Source organism: Corvus moneduloides, chromosome 6 (assembly GCF_009650955.1).
Source record: "Corvus moneduloides isolate bCorMon1 chromosome 6, bCorMon1.pri, whole genome shotgun sequence".
Classification (NCBI taxonomy): domain Eukaryota; kingdom Metazoa; phylum Chordata; class Aves; order Passeriformes; family Corvidae; genus Corvus; species Corvus moneduloides.
Window position 1 is genome coordinate 1,488,528 of NC_045481.1, and position 12,044 is coordinate 1,500,571.

At 47.4% G+C, this 12,044-nt stretch overlaps 1 long non-coding RNA gene across 2 annotated transcripts in view; it reads left to right on the plus strand.

The window, feature by feature from the left end:
* Positions 1–6,848, plus strand: part of LOC116444903 — a 39,164-nt gene extending 32,316 nt beyond the window's left edge. For both annotated transcript variants that reach the window (XR_004240582.1, XR_004240583.1), the window contains one exon: positions 6,818–6,848. This is a non-coding gene — a long non-coding RNA (uncharacterized LOC116444903). The remainder of the gene's footprint in view (positions 1–6,817) is intronic.
* The last annotated feature ends 5,196 nt before the right edge of the window (positions 6,849–12,044 follow it).

Here is a 12,044-nt window from a genome sequence, read left to right on the forward strand (position 1 = left end):
TTTTAATTATATACAAATAATATTAATTTAATTGCTTTATCTCATACGCATTTAAACATGTCTTTATTTATCATTGAACAGAAGGAATTTCTGCCCCCACCACCACGGCCTGTCCATACTAATAATTTGGAGGATTAACATTAAAAAAACCCCCCACACAAATCCAGCTTTGTTTGGATTGTTGAATTGGGTTTTTGAATCCTCCAAACCCAAGGTTTCCAAATTTTTTGCAATAAATTCGAGTCAATCCGGACTGCAAATATTTATTGCTGTCCTCAGAGCCATCAGCAGAGCTTCAGTCAATAAAAGATGAGAGCTCTGAGGCCAGGAAGTGGTTTAAGATCCCAAAAGACGATTTATTCCGTGAGGAAAGAGCAAAACAATGTCTGGGAGGAGGAAGTTCCACGAGATGTTGTCACAGAGGGTGGTTCCACCTGGAATAACGCCTGTCCTGGGAGATGGAGTCTTTGGAATTCCCAGCGGGTTGTTGGTATTTGGTGCCATGGGCCTCATCCTGAAGAAATGAGCTCTGAAAAGGAATTCTGGTCAACACATTCCCAAAATCCAGCAGCACATGGAATTGGTGCTGCTCACACGACGTTGGCTGGGAGCAGATCCACGATGCACAATTTGTGTCCACTTCCAACATTTCCAAGGAGTCAGCTTTGGATGGGGGGCTGCAGTCAAAAGTCTCCACCTCATGTCAGCGTTGCTGTCACAGTGTCCCGGCCAGATTTGTTCCCACAGGCTCAGAGGGGGCACGAGGCACATCCGTGGTCCCTGTTCCTTGGAAATTTCATTGGAACATCATTTTCCTGCTTTGGCTGCTGCTGCTTTAGAAATAACTTCCCCTAAACCCATCAGTGGGGCTGGAATCCAGACTGGTTTGGGTTGGAAGGGACCTTAAAGCCCATCCCATCCCACCCCCTTTTCCATGGGCAGGGACACCTCCCACTATCCCAGGCTGCTCCCAGCCCCAATGTCCAGCCTGGCCTTGGGCACTGCCAGGGATGCAGGGGCAGCCCCAGCTGCTCTGGCAATTCCAGCCCACCCCTATCCCACCCTCCCAGCCAGCAATTCCCAATTCCCAAGATCCAACCTAATCTCCCCTTTTCGATCTTAAAGCCATTCCCTGGCTCCTGTCCCTCCATGCCTTGTCCCCAGTCCCTCTCCAGCTCTCCTGGAGCCCCTTTAGGCCCTGCAAGGGGCCCTGAGTTTTCCCTGGATCCTTCTCTTCTCCAGGCTGAACAACTTTCCTTTGAAACTTGGAATGGATCTGGCTCCATCCAGGGAGATGCAAATTGCAGAGGCCAAGATTTTCCCAATTTTTCCGTGTCCTCACCTGTGGAACGATCCCTGCCTCGCTTTCTTCACTCCCCAAGGAATTCTGTCCCCAGCCCTCCTGTCCCACCCTTCCTAATCCCCTCTTGTCCATCAGAACGGCACCAAGGAACTTCTTTTTCTCTCTTTTTATTTTCCAACCCCACTCAGGCTTTACATGTCGAGGTCTTAATGAGTCAGGGACTCAAATCCCTCCGGTTTCTGGGAGAGACGGCAGCACTAATGGCCATGCTTTGGCTTAATTGGGAGCCTCATTAAATATCGGAATATTCAAGCCCCTCAAGAGCTCTGAAGTTGGTGGGCATGTCGTTATGGCACACGGCAGCAGCAGGTTGTTCCACAAATCCCCCAAAAAATGGGATTATAAAGCAGCTGGGGATTTTAGCTTTTTTTCCTCAGATTATTTTAAGTAACTTCGGATGTTGTGAGCTTTTTGTGTGTCTGAGCTTTTGGGAAGTTTGTGAGGAGCCGCCAGGGGCTCTCCTTGCTGGGATGGATGGGATTTATCCATCATTTATCCGTTGTTGCAGCCCCTGCTTCAGCTCCGCCAGATGTGATCCCTCATCTCTCCCTAAACGTTGACCTTCCCTAAATTTTCCAAAGCCAAACACGAGACTGCATCGAGTTCTGAGGTGTTAAGTGAGGAAATGTTGGGCTCAGCAGAGGAGAAGGATTTGGTTTCAGGGATATCAATGGAACAGGGAAAAGCTGATATATTTTATATTTTATATTTTATATTTTATATTTTATATTTTATATTTTTATTATATTTTCTATTTTGTATTTTATATTTTATTTTCTATTTTCTATTTTATATTTTATATTTATATTTTTATACTATATTCTATATTATATTTAATATTTTATATTTTATTCTATACTTTTATTTTCTGTTATATGTTAAATCTTATATTTCATATTTTATATTCAAAATATTTTTATGATATTTAATATTTTTATTCTGTATTATATTTAATATTATATTATATATTTCATATTTTCTATTTTATAGTCTATATTTTATATTATATTATATTATATTATATTATATTTTATATTTTATACTTTATATGTTATATGTTATATTTTCTTTTTTATATTTTATACTCTATAATTCATATTTAATATGTAATATTTTATATTATATTTTATATTTTATATTTTATATTTTATATTAGACTTTATGTTTTATATTTTATAATTTATATTTTATATTTTATATATATATCATATTTTATATTATATTTTATTTTATACTCTATATTTTATATTTAATATTGGATATTTTATATTTTATATTATATTTTATATTTAGTATTTAATATTTTATATTTTATAGTTTATACTTTATTTTATATAATATATTATATGTTATATTTTATATTTTATAATTTTTTTTTATATGTTATATTTTTTATTTTACATTATTTTCATCAGAGCAACACGGCCTCAAATCTGAGCTCAAAACCCGAGATTTTGTTCTTCAGAACACGAATGAAACCAGACGTGTCCCCTCAGCCAGATTTCAGTTTCTGCAGCTCCCAAAACTTGTTCATTTACCCAGTGAACCGGAGCCCTCGGAAAACTAGCTGGGAACAGAGAATTCCAGCCATCCTGAGGAACAGAACCTCATCCCAAGCCCCAAACCCCGGTGCTGGGTGTCCTGCCCCAAGTCTGGTGCATTTTGGGGGATGTTCCACCAATCCATGACATCTGTTCCATCCAGGCTGGAATTCCTTGCCCCTGGAATGCACAAACACCACTTTTAATTGCTAATAAAGCCAAAATTCGTCCACTTCCCTGCCTGAGAGGTGGTACCAGAGGATCCAAGATCCATGATCTGGGGAAACTTCATGGACAGGATGGAGCTGGGATGATCTTTGGGGGTCTCCAAACCACCTCAGACATTGTGGGGCTTCCTGTTAAAAATTAACTCAGCTCCAGCAGCCCCACTTTGCCACATGGGCAAAGGCACTGAACTGTGCAGGAAGGAGGGGAAAAGGTGTTAAAATGCTTTGATTTTCCAAGAGTGGGTGGAGAAGTCTCAGAAGGAGGAGGAAAGGAAGGAAAAATTAATGAGCATTTAGGCAAATAAAGATGGAACTGCGCCTTTTGTTTGCAGTGCTGCACAAATCTGCGTGAGCTGCTGGGATTATCGAGGGCTTGATGATTCATTTATCCAACAAACCAAACGTATTTGATAATCCAGGTTTATTCTGGGATCAGCTTTATTGTTGGAATATTGACTCTGGCCATGAAAGGAAACCCGGTGCAAAATGCAATTACAGATTTGTCCATTTTTATTAGGTTTTGATTAGATTTTGATTTAGGGAGTGAAATGAACTCTGCAGTCCCCTGCTCTCCCTTTGCTCTGCAGGGCCACAGACACCAAGTTTCAGAGAATCTTGGAATTCCAGGAAGATTTGGATTGGAAGGGACCTTAAATCCCACCCAATCCCACCCCTGCCATGGCAGGGACACCTCCCACTGTCCCAGGCTGCTCCCAGCCCCAATGTCCAGCCTGGCCTTGGGCACTGCCAGGGATCCAGGGGCAGCCCCAGCTGCTCTGGCAATTCCAGCCCAGCCCCTGCCCACCCTCCCAGCCAGCAATTCCCAATTCCCAATCTCCCATCCAGCCCTGCCCTCTGGCACTGGGAAGCCATTCCCTGGCTCCTGTCCCTCCATGCCTTGTCCCCAGTCCCTCTGCAGCTCTCCTGGAGCCCCTTTAGGCCCTGCAAGGGGCTCGGAGCTCTCCCTGGCTGAGGAAGTTCCATTCCCAACCCCCGTGAGGGAAAAACTTTGAGATTCCATTGCCAGGGGGATGGGGAGCCTCAGTAATTGGGATAAAATCCTTAATGGAGCAAGGGGTGGAACAAATGAAGCCTCGGGAGCAGCTGGAGCAGAACGAAGGGCGGCAGAGGGGCCATCAGGAGGATTATGCTGCCTCAGCTGCTGCAGGAGCAGCACTTGGCACATTTTGGGGAGGCAGCGGGGCCGAGCTGCTGAGCAGAAGTGCAAACCCGCAGCAATCTGGGTGATTTAGGGCCCACACTGCACATTCCTGTTGGTTAATAGTTCCTGCTTTGGTTTCCAGAAGAGGCTGGAGATCTTAAAAAGAGCAATTTTTTGAGGCTTTCCGTGGAACCTCAAGATTTAATTCTGGTCTTAAACAGCTGGGCACAACCACTGAGCCAGGTCTGTTTCGGTGTGGAATTTGGGGCATCGTTTTTCCCAAACAGCAAAGAAATCGCCCTGAACTGAACTGGAATCTGCTCCGGGGCCCAGCAGTGGCCCCAGAGCCACGGGCAGGGCCTGAGCCCGGCAATTGCCCCGCACAGGAGGCAGAACTGCTGCCCTGGGCAGGGCCCGGGCTGGAACAGAGCCCAGAGAGGGGCTGGAGCCTCCTCCCTGGGATATTCCAGAGCCCTCTGGACACGCTCCTGTGCCCTGGGCTCTGGGATGGCCCTGCTGGAGGAGGGAGTGGCACCAGTGACCCTCTGAGGTCCCTTCCAGCCTGACCCATCCTGGGATTCTGGGATTAGTAAACCAAAAATTCCAAATGTCTGGAGCCATCCATATTTCCTGCCCTGGAGCATCCCTGGAATGCTCCATGGGTCCTAGAAATCAGGAAAAACGGGAATATAAGCCAGAAGCTCACCCGTGGTTAATACTTGCTCCCTTTTTTTCTCCAAACCTTTTCCAGACTGGTTTATGATTTTTGGGAAGCTGGCTGTGCCTTTTGCCTCCATCCAGAGTTTCTCCCAGATGAAGATCCACGCTCCAGTGTTGGATCTGTGCGCTAAGGAAAAGCTGTTTTGGCCTAGGGCAGCAGGAGGAGATGGGAGCTCCCTCCAGATCCCTCTCCAGCTCCGTCAGGATGGAGAAAGCTGGGAACTGAGGCACAGAGGGTGGATGGGAGCCCAGATGAGCCATCAGTCCCAGGCGTAGCCGGGATCACCGGCATTCCTGGCAGGATTGTGCCTGCAGCTGCCACCACTTCACTGGCTTTTCATGGAACCATCTGTTCTGAGCAGGAATTCTTAGGAATTTCCAAAAAAAAACAGGAGAGAAAACACCTTTTTTTGGCATGAACTGACTCTCCAACGAATCACAGAATCATGGAATAACCTGAGCTGGTTTCGCAGGGATCATCAGTCTAATTCCTGATCCTGCATGGGAAACCCCAAAATCCCACCCTGCTCCTCCTCTGAGCTCTGGGATGGATTTAGGAACCCACATTTAAAATCAAATCCTTTTCCCACCTCCTCCCCGCATCCTCCACTGGATCCTGGCTGGCACTTGATGCTCTCCAAGAGATTTTCCCAACTCTGCTCCTCAGCACCGGGACCTGGAAAACATTTCCATGGACACTGGAGGCAACCTCACTTCCTTCCTTTCAGGAAAGACACAGAGCTGCCTCCTGACAAATATGAAATGTCATCGATATTCCCAAAATTCACTGCATTAAGGATTTAAGGAGGAACATCCCATAATTAGATGGGATCATCAATTATGGGAACATCCCATAAAAATGGGAACATCCCCCGATTAGATGGGATAAACCCCCCTCCAAAGTCACTCTTCCCTGAGCCCCATTTCCATCCTGGACCCGGTTCCAAATCCTACCTGGCATTCCCCAACGGATTGTGCAGGAATGTGAGGCTGATCAAAGGAATCCTGCGGAATTTCTTGCTTGGGAAAAATATTTACAAAGGCAAGGAAATCACAGGCAGCTGGAAGAAACCAGAGGCTGCAGCTTGTCTTTGCTGGAGGCTGCTGGCAGTTTGTTTTCAAACAGCAAATCCTGCCTCAGGCCTGACCAGAAGAAGCAATAAAACCTTCATTTTTGAGGGAGGAAAAGGGAAATAGGATTTTTAAAGCCATTCACGGTTGTTGGGGACTTTTTACTTCTTGTTGTGAATAGTTTTTCCTTTAAAGAGAACAGAAAATATAAACTCTGCTGGGAGGAAAGGCTGGGAGAGCTGGGAATGTTCACCTGGAGAAGGGAAGGATCCAGGGAGAGCTCCGAGCCCCTTGCAGGGCCTAAAGGGGCTCCAGGAGAGCTGGAGAGGGACTGGGGACAAGGCCTGGAGGGACAGGAGCCAGGGAATGGCTTCCCAGTGCCAGAGGGCAGGGCTGGATGGGAGATTGGGAATTGGGAATTGCTGGCTGGGAGGGTGGGCAGGGGCTGGGCTGGAATTGCCAGAGCAGCTGGGGCTGCCCCTGGATCCCTGGCAGTGCCCAAGGCCAGGCTGGACATTGGGGCTGGGAGCAGCCTGGGACAGTGGGAGGTGTCCCTGGTGGAAGTGGATGGCATTTAAGATCCCTTCCAACCCAAACCACTCCATGGCTCTTTGATTCCATGAGAATTCCATGAATTAATGACCAATCCCTATGAATGACTCCTCTGCTTTAAAAAAAAATAAGAATCTGTAAATTTGAATTCACCACTTCTCTCCATCTTGTCCCATTTCAGAGGAAGGAAAAAGCCAGGGATGCTGGTTCTGCAAAAAAAACTCTTGGTCATGGAATGATCCCTCCAGACAATACCAGGAACTTGGGGAAGGAAATCTCAGGAGCAACACTGGGAAAGAAACACAAACATTTCTCCCCTGTTACCCCTCAGTTTATGTCCATGGTGCCCCATTCCCATTATCCCACCATCAGATGTGGACGGGGTGAATTTGACCTCTCCAGGACTTTTTGGAGCTGGAGACCATAAGTCACCCAGGGAGAAGAGTCCATGGGTGCGGGCAGGACACTGAGCAGCAAATTAAAAATTGCTCTGAAAATTCCTTCTGCCTCATTTTGTTTGGAAATCAAGAAAACCCCGATGTTTTCCGGAGGTCTTGGAAATCAGCCGTGTGTGGGAAAGCTGGAATTCCCTCTGGAGGTGTCACTTCAGAGTTTAGGAATAGCAAAAGCTCAGACAAAACTGAGTTTACATCAGGCTGGGCTTGTGCCCACCCAGAGCCTGGCATGGGGCACTCTGGCTGCTCCCAAAATGTCTCAGATGTGTTGGAAAATGGCAAAATAAAGCTGAGAGTGAGCTGGGGTTGCTGTGCTGGGGGTGCTTCACCAGGAAAACGCAGGAAAAGGTTGTAAAAGACAAATTCCCATCTTTAGAAGGAGTTTTGTTATCAATTCGAATATGGGATTTGTCTGTGAGTAATGAGGTCTAGTGGGTGACCAAGGGTCTGGGTGGGGAATGCAGAGGAAGAGTCAAAATCAAAGGGAATTTGATTCCCAGCTTCATCCCTCAGGACCACAAAGACATGGAGGGGCTGGAGCGTGTCCAGGGAAGGGAATGGAGCTGGGAAGGGGCTGGAGAGTTCCTGAGGGAGCTGGAAAGGGGCTCAGGCTGGAGCAAAGGAGGCTCAGGGGGGACCTTGTGGCTCTGCACAAGTCCCTGACAGGAGGGGGCAGCCGGGAGGGTCGGGCTCTGCTCGCAGGGAACAGGGACAGGAGGAGAGGGAACGGCCTCACACTGCTCCATGCAAGGTTTAGGTTGGATATTAGGGAATTTTTTTCTTGGAAAAGGCTGTCCAGCCCTGGCACAGCTGCCTGGAAGAGTTCAAACAACACACAGATGTGCACTTGAGGACGTGGTTTAATGATGGTGCTGGTTGATGTTTGGACTTGGTCTTAGATGACTTTTCCAACCTGAACAATTCCATGATTCCATGATTCATTTCGGGAATAGGCTTACCCAGTCTGCTGCAGGATCTGCCTGCACCAGGACTTGCCTATGGATCAACCATTCCCACTTCCAAGGTTTGGCACTCATGAAATATTCAGAGCTTTCCAAGCAGGTCAACAAAAGGATCTGAGGGAAGTCTCTGGTCTGAGGCCACGCTTGAATGGCTCATTCCCAGTCCTCTGGGATTGTTTTCCTTCCACTCTGAGTAAGGATGGAATAATCAATTTATGATGAAGTTTGTGCTGTCCAATATTCCCAGTAATTCAATTTGCCAGCCGGAAGCATCCGAGTCATTAATCACCTGTTCTGTGCTTGATACTCCTTTAATATTTAACACCAGGAGAAGGCATTTGTTTGTTTAGCGATGTCAGGGACAAACCAGCTGTGATGTCAATTCAGCCCAGACAAGAGAGATGAAAACATCTTTTCAAACTGCTTCAAAAAGGAGTCTGTTTGTCCAAAGGAAGAAGAGCCACGAGGTACAGGGAATAAATCAAGTCAGGCTGAAGCTTCAGAAACGAGAAGAGCAAAAGAGAAGAGCCCTCGTTCCTTTGTTGGTGCCCAGGACAGATTTTTTCTAGGCTGTGTTGTTTAAAACTGGATTGAGATGCCTCTTCTGAGCAGAGAAAGGGCAAAATTTTATCTTATTTTGGGCCCCACATGACAAGAAGGACATGGAGGGGCTGGAGCATGTCCAGGGAAGGGAATGGAGCTGGGAAGGGGCTGGAGAATTCCTGAGGGAGCTGGGAAGGGGCTCAGGCTGGAGCAAAGGAGGCTCAGGGGGGACCTTGTGGCTCTGCACAAGTCCCTGACAGGAGGGGGCAGCCGGGGGGGTCGGGCTCTGCTCGCAGGGAACAGGGACAGGAGGAGAGGGAACGGCCTCAGGCTGGGCCAGGGCAGGCTCAGGGTGGACAGCAGCAGGAATTTCCCCATGGAAAGGGTGCTCAGGCCTTGGCAGGGGCTGCCCAGGGAGCTTTGGAGTGCCCATCCCTGGAGGTGTCCCAGGAATTCCTGGACGTGGCACTCAGAGCTCTGGGCTGGGACAAGGTGGGCATCGGACACAGCTGGGACTCGGTGACCTTGGAGCTCTTTTCCAACCTCAGGGATTCTGTGAGGTTTAGATTGGATAGTTGGGAAAATTTCTTCCCTAAATAGATTGTCCAGTCCTGGCACAGGGACAGGGTGGAGTCCCCATCCCTGCAGAGATTCAAATCCATGTGGATGTGGCACTTGGGGCCATGGGGCAGTGGTGGCCTGGGCAGTGCTGGGGAATGGTTGGAGCCCATGATCTTCAAAGGCTTTTCCACCCAAAACAATTCCGTGATTCCATGATTCTGCCTCCTTAATTTGTGAGTGAAATCCCACCCTTCCCTTGCAAGAAGATGCAGGAAGGCTCTGAGGAGCTCTTTTGCTCCTGCTGCCCTTTATTCCAGGCAAAATCCAGCAAATCCCACGGGATCAGAACAAATAATGTTGGCCCATCAAAAACACTGCGGCACAAACAGTTGATATTCCCAGGGATTGGTCCCTGCGCCCTGCAGGACCTCTCTGGGGACATTTGTGCCCTCACAGTTGGGTCCTTCAAGGCTGGTGTTGGGCCTGGTCCTTCCCTGAGGTTCACCTGAGGACAGCCTGGGCATGGAGTTGAGGTGAAACCACAACTCAGCTTTAATTAGCTTGGCTCCAGACTTCATTACGGATCAGGAACACGAGCCAAGCCCATCAGGAGCTGTTTGAGGGAACCCAGGCTGATGTATTGGGCAATAAATTGAGTAACACCTTCGAGATCCTGCAGCAAACTGGGCTGGCATGAAGGACACCGAGGGATATTCCCACTGCAAACTGGGCTGGCATGAAGGACACTGAGGGATATTCCCACATGGAAATGGCTCCATTGTCTCACAGTCTGTCCGGGCATAGGGTGGAGGATCTGGGCCAAAGGAGCTGATCCCACAGCCCGCTCTTGTGGAAGGGGTGTAGGAGTCCCAGAGCTCAGGGATGTGTGTCCCAAATACCCACAGCTGGATGGAGCCATCCAAGGATTGCTGGTGACACTCCTTGGGAAAGAGCAGGATGTGGCTGGAAAAGGCAGGGCAGCACTTTTCTGGGAATGCCATCCCTGTCCTGGCTCCCGGAGATCGGCGCATCCCAGCACCGAGCAGGAATGAGGCTGGGAAGTGCCCATGGCCTGGAATGGGATCGAGACCATCCCAGATTCCAAAGCCTCCGACCCATCCCCAGGAAGGTCTGGAAGAACAGACTGAGCACAAGAACTAATTTTTCCCTCAGGATGGGGAAAACTCATCCAGAAAAAGGTGCCCCCAAATCCCGGGAGGAGCCCCAGGACCCTGCACATCCCATCAGCTGGATCAGCGCTGGAGCCAGCACTGCAGATCTCCCTTTATCCCATTTTCCCTCTCTCTGTTCCCTTTCACCCCACCCTTTATCCAAACCCCACTTCCATGGGCTCATCCCAGGAGATCAGGGACCATCCAACACCAGTTTCCATCCCAAGTGTATAACTTAATTATAAAACTTCGGAATCTTTGGTGGAATTTTGTCATCCCTTTCAACCACAACCATCTACAAATCCAGGGTGCCTCCTTCCCCTTAAGGATGGGTCACCAAAGCTCTCCCTGCCCACAGCAGGGGGTTGGAATGGGATGGGCTTTAAGGTCCCTTCCAACCCCAACATTCTATGATTCCATGATATATGGACACATAGAGTGGTTGTTGACATTTAATTTCAAGGAAAGAGGAGTTTTTGGTGACTATTTTTCCCCTTTTTTCTTCTCTGTGGAGGCTGCCCTGCTGAGGGCCATTCCAAAGAAAATACCACACTCTCCAAAGGAGATTTTTTTGTCCTGGGAGAAGGGAAAAAAGGGTAATAAAACTCATGGAGTATCATTAACAGGATAGGTTGAACCACAGGGAACACATCCAGAAAACAAAGGAACAGACAATCCCTGCTAGAGTTAAATGAGGCAAGAAACAGGGGCACTTAATGTTCTCCACTTCCAATTAAAATCCCCGGGAAGAACCATGAGAATTCCTTAATTCATCGTTAAACGCTCCTAAATATTCCCACTCCTTCTATTTTATTCTTTATCTGGCAGATTCCTTGTCATATTAGCAGCCGTGTGAATTATGATCGATTATTTGGAAGCCTTGATGTAACAATTTCTCTGTAATTAGTCCTGAAAATTTGAGGTTTTTACCATTATTTGTAAGGTTGGATTAAATGACTCATCTTGATCTTTCTGTAAAAATATTCTCTGGAGATGTTTCCTCCAAAATCTGGAGCCGCCGCCACCCAAAGGCAATAAAAGCCGGAAGGAGCAGGGAAAATATTTCAAATATAAATATTTCAAAGTAAAACTCATTCTGAGAAAAAACCAGTTTCCCAGAGGGTTTCCCTCAATTTGGGTCTTTTGGATTGATTAAGACACAGATAAATGAGTTGGAATTGTCACGTTCCTGTGTAAATCTCCCAAATTTATGTCAGAAAAAAAGAGATTTCCCATTTTTTCTTTTAGGGGAAAAGCTTCTCCTAATGAAATAGCACACCTGCTGCTCCAGGCTAATCCTCTCCGTGGATTTTGACCTGTAAACACAGGGAAATTCCATCAAAACCTGCTGTGGAAAATGGTCTTTGTGCTTTTCTCACTCACGTTTCCCTTGCCTGGAAATGATGAAGTTGTGGATGAAACAAACCCAAGGAAAAAACTCTTTCAATCCTATCAAAATAAAAAATGGGATTCCTGATGTCCCCACTCGCAGGTGGTGGGAGCAGAAGGGGAGAATCGTGGAATCATGGAATATCCTGAGTGGGAAGGGATCATCCTGTTCAACTCCTGGCCCTGCACAGACACCCCAACAATCCCACTCTGTGCTTCCCTGGAGGCGTTGTCCAAACGCTCCTGGAGCTCTGGAATAAGGAGAAGGTCCAAGTCCTTCTGCTGACCCTGTACTTGGACAATTGAAGAAGAGCCCGAAAATGCAA